Genomic DNA, 12,418 nt, shown 5'->3' with positions numbered 1-12,418 from the left:
ATATAGGAAGTTCTATCCAATTATTTCTCAAAGTAGTGAGAAGTAAATGAGAAAAGTTTCCTTCATCCCTCAGGGATGAAGTTCTATACTTTCACAAAAAAACGATTTCACACTTCATAGCTCTGCAGAGTATAGAAGTTGGGAATGGATGTTACTAAAAAACATTTTCTCATTAACAAACAAAACACAATGTACACCTGTGCATAATTAAATGTGAATTAGCACAGACCCTCTCAGCTAAAAATATTCAGAAAAAGACCAACTTTGTTCTTGTGTTCCCTAATGTGAATTGTTCTGCTGTATCAGGATTTTGTTTTTAAATGTATGAAAATGATTGACTTTGCTTTAAAGAATGCATTATTCAAGTTCATGAATGTGATCATCCAAAAGTGTCATAATAGTTGTCCATGCGAATCATGCATCCTATTCCAGGTCTTCTAAAAACACATGCTGAAATAAAATAGGGTGACTATGTTGATAACATAAAACCTCATTGGTTCTTGTGCATCTCATGACCAAATATCAGGAAACCACGTTGCAAGAACCAAGAAGCAAAGACCAGCCATTTTTATTTCACCCCTATTTATGTACGTTATCAATTATGCGATTTAGGGAAGTAAATATTTGCACTGACAACCATTCGATCAGATAGCAACTATTTACCCAACGATTACGATGCATTGTGAAATCTAACATTTGATTGCGATGCGATTCCATTCGATTATTTTAGGACAGTTCATAATTATTTTCAAAATTATGTATAAAAAAGATTAAAATTTTTCTGAACGTTCTCAATTTATACAGCACAGGTATGTACCAGACTTGAGCATTGTATAGTCACAGAGGCATTTAAGACCAAGGAGGTTTGGCTTATTTGTGGCTGCATACACAAACAGAAAAATAACTCTAATGTGACATACATTGTACACCTGATATGAATAAAAGATAAAATAATGCAACATAATGACTTGACATAAACACACACACACAAACAGACGGTATGTAAACCATGAAATAAGCTTTAAAGATTTGCATATCATACAACATTAGCATTTATTGCACCAATAATTACAAATTAAATGTCATATGCAGACAGATAAGGCCCATGTTCAAATTGAGCAGGGTCATAGAATTAAAAACGATTTATTAGTAGCGGATAAATGCAGTTTTACATGGTATGTTTTCCCTATCCATTTTAATTGGGTGAGGCGGCAGAATGCTTGTCAAGTGCACATTCACAAGAATGTTTTATCTTTGTGGCTACCAGTGTCATTGACGGATAAGAGGTAACATCAATCAACTAGCATTTAACTTTTAACTGGATAGTTTTCCTTTCAGAACAGTCTGAAATTGCTCCTTAATTCTTATAAAAGTGAGACGCTATCTACTGCCATCTACTGCAATAGTTTACTTCTGCCTTCTAAAACCCCAAAATATGAAAAAGGCATATTGTGGGTGAGCCAAATAGCTGTTTGGTTTATTCTCTTAAATTTCAGAGTTTCTCTAAATAACTTAAAAAGCTTTGGATTGAGTGCAGCTTCAGTTCTCCTCTTAACCTGTATAAACTTGCTGCATATCACTGCAGATAAGAATACTGTTTGATCTATGCATACAGTACATGTATGTATATGTGTGTGTGAATTGCTGTTACATCCATGGATTCCTTTGCACATGTAAGACTATCAAAAATGGGAATCATTAAATTACCTCAGCCTTAGGTCACTCCTGTAGGTTTTTGAGCTCCAGCAGTAAGTAACTCCATCCTTGGCCATCTTCTTTCCCAGATAGGTGTGTCTATTTACTAAACGGCTTGAACGCAACCCTTACCTTGGCTGGCCTGCTACAAAGCTCCTGTGAAATGCTGAAAGATGAAAGCATGACTGAGGCTGTCACTCACCCCATTCGAGCTACAAGCATCACCACGTTCTCATCATCTGTCACTCAAACAGGTGTGCATAAGAGAGACAAAGAGATATAGAGTGAGAAAGTAATAAACAGGTCAGAGAGTAGACAAAGCTGGTCTGGCGTGCGGCGATTTAATGTTTTTTCAAGTGTGTATGTGTATTTATTAGATGCACACCATGTGCTTTGATATGTACCCTCATACTGAATGTATGTGTCAAGGTGATGAGCAGGAACTTGTTGGCCCCTTGATGCCTTGTTTATTAATCACGAGGCTTGTGGGATAAGTCTCTCATCACCCTAACAGGTATAATTAAGCATTAAAGGACACGCAAAGCTTGATGTGTCTGAGTATGGTCTTTTGGGTTTTATCCTTACTTCATCCACTCTTTCGAGCCGAAAATTGCAATGTCTGAGGGATTCTTTTTACAGAGCTAATGATTTCTTGCCTCTACTCACCAGCACACTGATATAATATCTCATGCTAGGGATGCTGTTAATGGTTGTGTATATTAAGTACAATGGCTTTAGAACAATTATAATATAAAACCCAGTTTTGCAAACAACGTGTTGTCTTGTAACATTTCATTTTTATTTTTTTTATTTTGTGATTCTAGTTTATTAACCCTTTATAAATGTCTGTTGAAACAGAGGACAAGTGTCAGTCTATGCTAATATCATAAGGGCCTTATTTTCGTGAGCGCGCCAAACGCAGCGCTACAACAGCATGCAACGTCTTATCCAATTTTCATGAGAATACTAATTCTAATTGTAATTTTCGTGTAAGCACGAAGCACAAGAGGACGTGGGTGGGACAGTTTGTGCTCTCTGTTGGTGTATGTGCAGAAACTATGGGTGTATTGAATGTAAATGAAGTGTGCAAAGAGCAATTTGCTATTTTTCTAAGAAATAGATCATGTTTCAAAAGCAGTGCAAAGTTAAAACTCAGTTCCTGCATTTGCAGTTTGGAGATTCCACCAGCATATGGTAATAAAGTTCATGTCCACAAAATATAGTGGAACATCAAATTAGGCCCATGATGCTGTTGTAGCCATTTTATGAAGCAAATATTAATAAGTCATGGTTTATTTTTCAATTGTTATTATTATTATATTTTATGTTTATTATTGTATTTATAATTGTATTTATGATCTAATTTATATTGGTAGTTTTCCACTTGTTTTCCACTTGAGTCACTGCAAAGAGCCGATGGAAGAAGTTGAAGAAAGTCAAATGTTTGGATTTGGTAGGATTTTTTGGGGAACTTCATTATGCTTTATTATATTTTTGTGTAATTTCAATTAAAAAATATTTTTGGTTTAATTTTTTCATCTTTCAAGTAGTTAATTACATTTTTCAAAATCAAAATCGACCGTTAGAAGTGAAGTTTGTTCCGATACAATCACTGTCAATACTAGCCACGATTTGTGTGTCAGGAGATGAAAATTAGAAATAATACTTACATTCAATTATACAATATTCTCTATAATTGAACAGACTGTAAATACAAATCCTGATGAGAAACACATTTCCCATGTGTATAAAAAGAATGGGAATATGCCTGACATTCAGCATATTAATGCACAAAAGAACATTAGTCCATATTTCTATTCTTCTAATTAATTGCATGCAGTCCATTTACACTATCAATTTCTTATGGATGTGCTCTCTTTGTTTATATCTCTGGTGCTTGAGGGAATGGACTATATGATAGGATGTAGACAGTGCCAGGGAAGAACCTCCAAATTAAAATGGACTTGACCCAGCCCGTTAGTGCTTTGCTCCTGGACTTAGCACATGCTTGCATGAAAATACCAAAACTTTGTGGCCATACAATTGACTTTGCGTGTATGAGTTATGGCATAGCGCTGCTCTTAGTGCTAGAGCTCTTAAAATAAGGCCCAATATATTATATGATTTATGATATTTCCAAATTAAAATGAATGATTCATTGTGATTTCAGAACAGGAGAAAGCACAAGGCCTGCAGATGTGATTAAGCTCAGAAAGCTTGTTCACCCTACAGAAGGGATGTGTGAACTGGTTCTCCTCCTCCACTTCATCCATCCTTTATTGATTCGCAGAGTTGGATGAGAGATGTGGAGAGTGGGACATCAGAGAAAAATGTAAACACACTATTCGCCTTTGCCCTTGATCTTTCATTTCCATTCTCTGACACGTGGATGGGCCCGCTGGTTCAACCCTGTAATGTGAGACAAAACTATCAGCCAGTCGAAACTGTCAAGGCCCAAGGCATTTTTCTTCCCCCCTGCCAATCTTGTTCGTAGTGCATCTTTTGACATTAGGAGAACAGACAGACAGGAAAAGGGAAGTATATGAGAATGCAGGATAGAGAAAATAAATAAATGGAAACCAATATTTATCGTATTAGTCTTATTAAGATGATTTCAAGGCTTTGTTGTTGATATTTAGCACTATTATAGGCCTAAAGGAATGTTGCTTTAATGTTTGCATGATGCCAGGATTCAAAGGAAAGGTAAGCAGGCTATTGTAGAGTTCATGCCTCAGATCAACTGATGCCTGGGGTGAGGAGATGAACTTAAACAAAACTGTGGGCAATAAGCCGTGGTTTAAGACATTAACATTTTTAATTTTCTTTTTTCCCCTTCCATGTTCATTCCATCATAGAGATACAGCTGAGGGGGTGTAAAGTGATGAGAGATGCACCTGTTTACATTGGCACGTATGGCAGTGTCAGGCTTGCAGCCAATGGGCTGTCACCTTCTATGGTTATCAACCAGTCATTACCCAAAAAGTGGCCTTTTAACACTCCAAAGAGGGCGGAGGTGCGCACCACCTTCAGGAAAGTGCCCACTGAAATGTGTAGGCGTGTAACAAAGTTCATAACCTCCTAACCTCACTATAACATTTAAATGTGACATGTCAAGTCATCTATAAGTTATCAAAGACACATATGACATTCAAGACAATCTTGAGTTAACTCATACCTTTCATGGACACATGGATTTAAATAGTAACACATTTTTATTCATTAATACATAGCACCTGAAAATATGATTGAAAACAAAGATGGTTACCTGACTGAGCTGTGAGAAGAGCATTGAATGGAGATTTGTTGGTGCCTGAGACCTGTCCGTTTTAACTGATTATAATGATAGGATAATGTTGACATGTGCATCTTAAACATTTTCATTCCATGAGTTCAGATTTGTTTGTATATCTAAAATAAAAACAAATCCATCTTTTTATTGACAATGCTGACAAAATGTCACACCATGCCACTTTAATATGATAAAATAATACATCATCAAGCTAATCCTTGTAGTGCTTGGCATCAATGGCAGGTGATAATTTTTTCATATTTCCAAGGATGAATTTTGACTTTGTCTGTATTACAGCAGTCATACAGATTCCAGCATTTTTACTCTTATGACATTACGTTTCGACTGACATATTACTTTCATCTCCAGCGTGAAGCTTCCCTTCTCTTTGGTAAGAATGTACATCAATGCAATTCAAGGCAAGATATTTTGTTTTTTTACCATTAACGATCTGCAACAGAGCATATCAAACTTTCAGCTTTTTGCCCATCAAATGTATGCTTCAGATGTTGTGGTACGGCTGAAGGATGTTTCAACGCCCCATATCGAAAAGCTATTATCGAGTGTCGGTCACATGTCACTACCTTTAGAAGTACAGAGTTTCAGAGAAGTAAGAGAATGTGATTTCCACTGGGCCTGTTCAGAAAATATTTTGAAGCTTCCAAAGTCAAGAGATAGTCTTTGACAGTTTTGGAAATATGAGAAAATATTAAATAAAGTATTCGCTAAAAACCTGTATGTACTGTAGATCACTGTTTTTTTTTTTTTTTTTACAGCACTACTACAAATATATATTCTTTTATAATGATCAAATTCTTATTCTTATATCATCTTCATGTGGCCCATAGCTGCATAGGATATATGTTTCGATTGATGGAAGGATGGATGGATGGGTCGGTAGGTAGGTATGTAGATATTAATGGATCATATTATCATGGATCTTGTATATGCTAATTTTTTATTCTTAAAACGTAAAAAAGTAAAGTTAATGTTAATAATAGCAAGAAAATGAAAAGCAGTTCTAGGCTTCTTAAGCAAAAACAAGTAAATATGCACTGCTAGTTTATCTGTCATCACTGTCTGAAATTACAACACAAGACTAAAGTAGTGCTCTCTTTTGGCACAACCTCAACACACTTTGAAGCATCAAAGGCGTGCTGAATGACTCGCCTGCTGAACAGTGAGGCAACGTGTCTTTTAGGCTTTTTTATTTTCAAGGACTGTGCTTTATCTATCCAATCATTTGGATTTGGAGTGTGAGAGAACATTGAACAAAACAAAACAAATGGAAAGAGCTGTGTGTCATTTAAATCATATGTTACAGTAGCATTTGTAATAAGCTGAAATTGTGATGTCATAATGCTTTCAAAAATAATATTGGTTAGTTTCTCATGATCTTAAAAACCTTTTGATCTGAAAGAGTATGCTTAAATGTTTGAAATTAGTTTGTAGACAAAACTATACAGTAATTGTGCCAACATATCAATTTATTTCATTACAAAATTAAAAGGTTTTGAAATGGATGACTTGGACTGAATAATAAAGAAAGCAGCCAACAAGTGCCCAGCATAGATGGGAAATCCTTCAATACTGTTTAAAAAGCATCACAGGGTGATACCTCAAGAAGGTTGAGAAAATGCCAAAATATATTTATATATTAAGTTTTAAAGAAAGAAATGAATACATTATAATCTACATAAAACATTTATATAAACATATACTGTATGAACATTCAAGGATAAATTCACCCAAAAATTAAATTGTTGTCATTGTTTATGTTTACTCACCCCTGTGTCTTTATTACCATTTATGACTTTATTTCTTTTTCATAGCACAAAGGAAAAAAATAAAATATTTAAGACTAATAACAATTTGAAGAGTTGAAATAACAAGGTGATGTGAAATATGAGATGTTAAACAGGTGAGGCAATTGTGTTATAGAACTTTATACTGTATAAAGAGCCTCCAAAAACAGCCTACAAGAGCCCTTCAAGAGCAAGGATCATTCAAGACTTGTGAATTTGCCAACAGATGCTTCAGCAAATAATCCAGCACTTTGAGAACAATGATCCCAAAGACAAATTGGAAGGATAGCTACAGTGCACAATATAGTTAAAAGATTCAAGGAATCTGGTCAAATCTTGGTGTGTAAACTGCAAGACGAAAAAACATTTCTGACTGTGCATAATCTCTGATCCCTCAGACGTCACTGTCTTAAAAAACATCATTCACCTGTAATGGATATCATGAACATGGGCTTGGTATTACTTTAGTAAACCTTTGTTAGTCAACACCACTCACCGCTGCATACACAGAGGCAAGTTAATACTTTACTATGCAAAGCAGAATCCCCACATCAACACTGTCCAGAAGTGCTGCCAACTTCTCTGGGCTCGGTCTAATCTTAGATGGAAAGTAGAACTGTGGAACTGTTTTTTTTGGTCCGAAGAGGTTTTTTAGTGAACATTTCAAATAGTTTTTGAAAAACACAGCCATCATGTTCTCTGGGCCAAAGAGGAAAAGGACCATCCAAGCTTTTATCAGCATCAGGTCCAAAAGCCAGTGTCTGTATGGGCCTGGGATGTGTCAGTGCTCATGCCATGGGTAACATGCACATCTGTGAGAACACCATGAATGTAGAAAGATATGTACACATTTTGGAGCAACATATACTGCCATTCAGCACTGTCTGTTCCAGGGACGTCCCTTTATTTTCCAGCTGGACAACTTCAAACCACATACTGCCCGGATTACAAGTACATGGCTGTGTAAGCATAGAGTGTGGGTGCTAGATTGGCATGCCTGCAGTCCTGACCTGCCTCCAATTGATTATGTGTGGCACATTATTAAGCACACCATCCGGCAACAAAGACACCATAAAATTGTGCAGCTGAAGACCAACATAATGGATGAATGGGGGAAAATTCCACTTTCTAAACTTAACAAACTTGTATTATTAGAAGACTGTTTATTATAATGTTTATTGAGTGATGTTTCACAGTGGTAAAAAATGACTGTCCCAAATTTTTGGGAGATTGTTGCAATCATCTGATTTGAAATTACTGAAAAACAAAAAAACAATGAAATTCACAGGGTAAAACATCATATAATTTGTAGTTGTAGAGCTTTCAATATAGCAAAGGATGATTATAATTCACAAAACACTTATTTTTGTTTTCATTAGCATTTTTCATACAGTCCCAACTTCTGGGGTTGTAGTAAAAATGTTCACTGACTGTTGATGTTCTGTCCGTGTTCATGATAGGGCATGAGAGCAACAGTTCATGCAGCCCCCTTGCGAGATTCGGGCGTCAGAACTAGTATGGTTAAACTTATTTGGCTTGCTGTCCACAGTGGAGGGGCTTGAGGAAGCAGCTTCAACTCGAGCTCTGAAGTACCACCCGGGACTATTAATAGGAGATGTTATGTGGGGCAAGATGCCTAGGGTAAAGGTGGAGTTTGGGAGGTAGAGATATGAGAGGAAAATAGAGAGGTAAACAGCTGCTTATATACTCTGGCTGTTAATTGAAAGATTATATGGGCACGCGCCTCCTGAACTTACATTTAGGAACTTCATTTCACGAGTTTGTTTGCCCACATAATCTTTAAACTATTAAGGTTAAACTTATTTGGATTGCTGTCCACGGTGGAGGAGCTTAAGGAAGCAGCTTCAACTCAAGCTCTGAAGTACAATTCATCAGTTGAATTGATGTAGATGATTATTTGGCTTGGTAGTACGGATGAAGATATATGGAGTGGGATGGTGGTTGCCTTGTTTCTGCGGGAGCTGTGAGCAGGGCACTTTTGCGTATAGTCATTGGATGTAACTATTGCGGGAGCTGCCATTTGCGGGGGAGCAGTATGTAGTTTAATGCTGGGATGCATTAAGCTGCTGCATTTTTCTATTTGTATACAGGAGCGAGTACTGCATTGGCAGTGTTAACTGGGGTTGCATCAAATTTGAAAGGCTAATGCTGTGTTTATTGACACGGAGTCAAGAGCAGGCACTGCTGCTGCTTAGGCTGGACCAAAGTTTCCCTACTATGTCCACCATGTGGAGCTATGAGTGGGGTACTTTTGATGGGGCTGTATAATTTTGAAAGATGTTCCTGCTGGAGCTGCATTTGGAGAGCGTGTCCCAGCAATGCCTTAGTGATGAAAGCTGTGATTGAGGTACTGCTGCGGCAGTGTGAAAGGCGGGAAGCTCGTTGGAGCTGCATTTGGATTTCAGAAGCTTAGCACTGCGATTCATCTCTCCTCTGCATTTATCGACCAAGAGTCGTGAGCGAGCACTGCTGCATCAGTGACATACTGAAATCGCTACTGCAGGAGCAGCGTTTGGACTGGAGGGTTTAAAGTAGTAGAGCAGGAGTACATCCCGCCACAGCATCCATGACATGGAGCCCATGAGTCAAAGGTGCATGGGCTCTCAAATGTCACAGATGGGGAAGGAGGTCCTTGTCCCAAGGGGAACGGGCTGAACGTTATTCAAATTGAAACTTCCCGGCATCAAAAAGAGGGAGCCTATGGTATATAGACAAGATGCAGAGCTACAATACTTCCAATGCGAGGGCCTGGATCACATAAGGAGAATGAGGGCCCACTGCGCTCGGGGGACAAACAAATCCTGGTACCTGTTCAGATAGAAGGTCCCACACTGCGATCCGAATAGGAGTTCCTTTATGGTCGATATCATGAAGGATCCCATTGCGATTCAGAAGGGGAGATATAAATTGGAATGCTCACTCTGCGATAGAACGGGAGAGCCCACACTGCAATTTGAACAGGAGAGCTCGCATTGTATCTGGTCGGGAGGGCCCACGTGGTGATTCTTAATGGGAGAGTCCACGTCAGATGTGATAGCTCACATGCACTCGATCAGGAGGGCCCTCGTTGCATCAAGATGGATACGAGCCCAGGCTAGGTTAAAGGCAAGGTGCGTAATATTAGGGAGGTGTGGCCGGAGCCTAAAAAAATGTGAGTGTTTGGTGTGCTTGTCTGATGTGATGAAGTTTGGATTGAATGTAAGTTTCGAAGGTGTGGGATGACCACAGACTGAGCATTTTAAGTTGGTATTCAGATAGACCTTTCTGGGTGGCTGAAATAGTGGCTCCTTTGCAGAAGGAATGGGAAGAGAAATGTTAGGTAGGAATGCCAGATCTGTTGAGGATCAATTTTAGATTATTTTTAAACAAATGTCTAGATGCGGGAAGGTTTTTGTTATCAACAAATAGAGGGTCGAGTGGAGAGGTGATTTGAGAGTTTCTCTGGAGTAGAAATAAGGCCAGGAACTGGTATGGCTGAATGGGGGTTGGCAGATTTAAAATGAAAACTGAATATCTGCATTTCAATTGAACAGTTTTACTCTGTTTGATGTTGAAACAGATTGTGTCATGGTATAAGAATTGAAGGTCGGAGAAGGTATGGATGGCTGGGTTGATGGTGAGTTCTGAGACTCTAAGAAAGCCATATTGAACATAGCATCTAGGGTTCTTGTTTTGTTGGGGAAAATAAACCTGAGTGAAGTGTAACAAGGCATTTGCTTAGGATGTCAATGATTAGTGGTTGTCTGGTGTCAGGATGGGTGGGATAAATTTTTTGTAAACCCTTGATAAGGAGAGCCATCTGGGGTTTTGTAATGGTAGGGCATTGATGGCAATGGATGGATGGGTTTAAAGAGGAAATGTATGCCGCTGAGTTAAACTTTGATTGTTCCTGGCTGAATTGATTTGGTATTATGGAGGTGAGAGATGAAAGAGGATATGGAGAGGAGGGAAAAATCTGGAAAAACTAAGTATGAATGTGTAGATACAGTATGTATGCTCTGTGGAAGCTTTTCAAAAAGCACCTTGTAGAAACTCAACAGCAGTGCAAAATATGAAAAAACTATGCAGAAAAGCAGAGCGCATGTCAGTGGGGTTACCAGGATATCATGTTTAGGGGGGCATTTGGCTTGTTTGGAGGGGGCAACATAAACAATTGAAAAAACTGGCGCAAAATTAAGCTATACTACACACAATCTGTTTTAGTGCATATCTTTTTCTAAGCCAGGAACCCAGAGGCACAGGGCCCCTATTAGACTATAGGGCTTAAACTGGATTTTTGTTGTGTCAGACCTCACTCATCTGCTAGCGATGGAAAAATATGCACAAAACAATCCACTTTTAAATTGTAATTTATCATCAGATGCAGAGGCGTTTCCAGCATTGAAGGACATCCGGGGCTTAGCAAAGACAATTTTATTTTCACACTAGCAACCACTTCCCTGTAGTCCAAAGCTGGTGAGAGGGTATTCTTTGAGTTTTGCTCTGGCTGGGCCTGTTTCTACAGTTCCTAAATCTTCCACTCTAGTACTATCCTCAACATCCTCTCTCCTCCCTGAATCATCTGTGATGCAAAAGAACAGATACAGCACATAACTTATTGCAAATCAGCTTCAAACAACTAATTCATCAAGTGCTACATATGTCAAATTATAGACCAATACCATTGAAGAAAATGTATTGGGAAGAGCAGATCAGTGGGATTGCCCTAAGATCTATCATGATTCTTGAATTTTCATGTACATTAACATAAAGTCATCACAAAAGAGTTATATTATAGTGAGTAAAGTGAGGTAAAAAAAATATTGAATATAAATAATTTATATTTTTTGACATAAATAGTCAAAATGACGTATAAGATCCTAAGTTAAAGCATTACATGAATGACTTTAGTCTAAGTTCATTGACACACTATGGCATCGAACTGTATATCATTCTCATCATCTCTATGAGAATAATTCATCTGTCAAAATCCTTTCATTAGGATCATTGAGATAAACAATGTTTCACTTTATCTTTCTCTAAAGTAAAGTGACTTATTAATTGTTACCAGTTTCCATGCCTGATTCTGGCACAGCTGCTGCTGCTGCTCCTCAGTCTGTAGCTCATCTTTGCTACACTCTACAAAACCATTTAATCAAATCAAATGTATATTTCCTACAAACTAATATCACAAAACAAGTCACACATACATTTTATGTTAATGCTTATTGGTTATCCTTAGAGAAAACAACACCTGTTAAACAAGAAAAGTACACTTCAAAGTGGGCTCGAACCGCAGTCTCCAGTGTGATAGATGACTGCATTAACTCAGAGCTACCAAGCTGCATCAATCTAAACAAGGAGGTTAGAGGCTACAACTCTTGAGGTTTAGCCTACTGTGGGTGAAAGCCAGCTAGATAATGATCTTAAGACTTTAAGGACAAAAACAAATGTGAATTTTTACCCACTGACTTCTTTCGGAAAAATCCCCAAAGCCTCATTTGCTTAATTTTTGCTGTCTTTCCTGCTAATTGCCGTTAACTCGCCACTAAGTAACGTTAGTTGATGTCAACGACTGTGCAAGCTCCTCCTCTACCTGCTGCATATTCAACAGAGAGGAAGAAACGGA

This window comes from Xyrauchen texanus, chromosome 2, assembly GCF_025860055.1.
Source record: "Xyrauchen texanus isolate HMW12.3.18 chromosome 2, RBS_HiC_50CHRs, whole genome shotgun sequence".
NCBI lineage: Eukaryota > Metazoa > Chordata > Actinopteri > Cypriniformes > Catostomidae > Xyrauchen > Xyrauchen texanus.
The sequence above is the reverse complement of the archived record's forward strand: the minus strand, read 5'-3'. Positions refer to the sequence as shown.